Source organism: Nematolebias whitei, chromosome 19 (assembly GCF_014905685.2).
Source record: "Nematolebias whitei isolate Nwh7 chromosome 19, NemWhi1, whole genome shotgun sequence".
Taxonomy (NCBI): domain Eukaryota; kingdom Metazoa; phylum Chordata; class Actinopteri; order Cyprinodontiformes; family Rivulidae; genus Nematolebias; species Nematolebias whitei.
The window spans coordinates 13,978,711-13,981,516 of NC_056516.1; the positions used below are offsets into that span (position 1 = coordinate 13,978,711).

Consider the following 2,806-nt stretch of genomic DNA (forward strand, 5'->3'; position numbering starts at 1 on the left):
TTTACTTTCATCAGAGAACATAACTTTGGACCACGCAGCAGCAGTCCCAGGCGAGACACTTCTGACATTGTCTCTTGTTCAAGAGTAGCTTGACACAAGGAATGCAACAGTTGAAACCCTTGTCTTGCATATGTCTGTGCGTGGTGGTTCTTGAAGCATTGACTCCAGCTGCAGTCCACTCTTTGTGAATCTCCCCCACATTTTGGAATGGGTTTTGTTTCACAATCCTCTCCAGGGTGTGTTCATCCCAATTACTTGTACACTTTTTTCTACCACATATTTTCCTCCCCTTCGCCTCTCCTCTGCTTAGATACAGAGCTTTGTGAACAGCCAGCCTTTTTATTAATACTTTATTTTTATAGCACCTTTCAAATAAATGTTACAAAGTGCTTCACATTAATCAATTAAAACATCAGAAATGACAGAAACACAAAAGTATACCAAATCAATTAAAATAACATAAAAAAGAAAGAAATTCATATATTAAAAGCCTTATTAAAGAAGTACGTTTTAACTAATGATTTAAAAGAAGACAATGAAGAGGAATGTCTAATATTTAAAGGAAGACCATTCCACAAATTAGGAGCCCTGACCATAAAAGACCTCCCTCCTTCTGTCACCAGTCGAGCTCTGGGAGTGGAAAGTAAGAACAGATTTAAGGATAAGAGATTGCAAGAAGGGATGTAGAGGGTAAGAAGCTCAGATAGAAATGATGGTGCAAGACCGTTCAGGGATTTAAAAACAAACAATAAAATTTTAAAGTCAATTCTAAAAACCACAGGGAGCCACTGTAATGAGGACAGAACAGGAGTGATGTGCTGATATTTATGGGATCTTGTGAGAACCCAAGCTGCAGTGTTTTGTACTAGTTCAAGGCGATTAAAAGAACTTTGGGGCAGACCAGAAAATAAAGAGTTACAATAATCAAGATGACAAGAGACAAAAGGCATGAATAAGAGTTTCTGCATCAGTTAAAGAGATAAATGCTCTGATTTGGGCAATATTCTTAATTTGAAGAAATAAAATGCTGTTTTAGTGATGTTCTTAAAATGTTTAGAAAAACCAAGATCAGAATCAAAGGTTACCCCCAAATTTCTGGCTTCACGAGTGCAGTTAAAACCAAGAACAGAAAGGGACTGAACTAATAAATCCATTTTGGCCTTGGGGCCAAACTCCATCACCTCAGTTTTATCGTTGTTGAGCGAAAGAAAATTATCAGACATCCAGGTTTTGATGTCTGTAAGGCAGAGATAAAGTTTATTGAGTGTGGAGAGGTCTGATGGGTTAATAGCCAAATAAAGCAGATGACCACTCGTCCTGAGCCTGGTTCTGCTGGAGGTTTCTTCCTGTTAAAAGGGAGTTTTTCCTTTCCACTGTCTCCTTTGTGCTGGCTCAGGATGGGAGACTGAGATGAAGTGAAGATTCAATGAGTCTGCTGCTTCCTTAGATAGATATTTATTTTAAGCATGAAATAACTAGTTAAGCAATTGCAACTGAAACTATTAGAGAAACCAATATTTGAACAAACAGCAGTGAGGTACAAACTACAGAAATCAAAAGGAGCAAAGTCTCATTCATTTACATGGAGAAGGCCGGACCAGCCTACAAGGAACAATGGTCCTGTTCCAGCTTCAGCTTCCCATCATATGTCTAAATTTAATTCATGATCAAAGATTTGGAGATTTTGTTTGTGTGTTATTGTGGCCACGTAGTGGTGCAGCATGGGTATTTCAGCGGTAGACGAGGATTTTATACAAAGCAAATGTATTTTTTTATTAAAAGTACCTGTAGACGTGTGTGCTGCTCTGTCCTCAAATGACTCTTCATGTCTATTTCCGTTTGGAGATCATTTTCTGACATAGGCACCAAGGTCTTGGAATTTTAAACAGGCTTTGTGTTAAAACAAATGTGTATTTTGTTGTGGCTTTTTCCACACACTGTCATCAGTAAATATGCTGTTTGTGGGTGTGATGAAAAGTGATTGCTGAGCACAGTAGCATCCTTCATGTTCCAAATCTCTGCTGTCCCTCATTTTCTCCTCTAGGCTCGTACCTCTGTCCATCTTTTTACACACTGCTTGTAATTGCATCACTATATTGCGCTGCTAGTATTTACTGGGGCTGACACTTGGCTACAGTCCTCTTCATCTTCTGGCAGACAGCAGTAGGTTGTCTTTTTATATATTGCTAAGAATCACAGCAGAAATAAAGCTTTGTGTTCTTTAGAAATGCCTATCACCCGCCGCCTTTATGCCAGTTTTAGGCTTAACTTATTGGCAGAGTTGTAGATGTTTTGATCAAACCCTAAAAGCAATTTTATGCACAATTTCATTCAATATTACGAGAGCTTGTCTGCTTTGCACCAAATTTTACCTGAAACATTCACAGTTATCGCCATTTTTGTGTAGGCTAAGGTCGATTAGCGTGGCAGCTGTAACAACCACCGCCTGGCAAGTTGTTGTTTTTGGCTGCAACAGAGAAAAGTGTAGCACTAAACTGAAACATATGATAATAAAGACAAACCTGCAAATTGATGGACGGTTACAAATACATTAAAAGTATGCAAAATACCCGTTAAGCTGTGTAAAATATGAGTAAAAAGACAAAACGCATAAGTAGGATTTTAAGTGTGCATAAAACAGAGGCGTCGGATTAGTATGTGTTCACATTTTCAAGGTTCTTTGTCTTTCACATCACATGTGGCACATGAGGTGGAAGGAAACTGTGTACACAAGATACACCCCAAAATAGCAAAAATATAAAAAAAGAAACTGTATATAAGGAGCTAAGGTATATGCTAAACAATA

At 38.2% G+C, this 2,806-nt stretch overlaps 1 protein-coding gene across 1 annotated transcript in view; it reads right to left on the bottom strand.

Moving 5' to 3' along the window:
* Nucleotides 1-2,806, bottom strand: part of adcy2b (adenylate cyclase 2b (brain)) — a 159,618-nt gene that overhangs the window by 142,875 nt on the left and 13,937 nt on the right. The gene's annotated exons all lie outside the window — the stretch shown is intronic.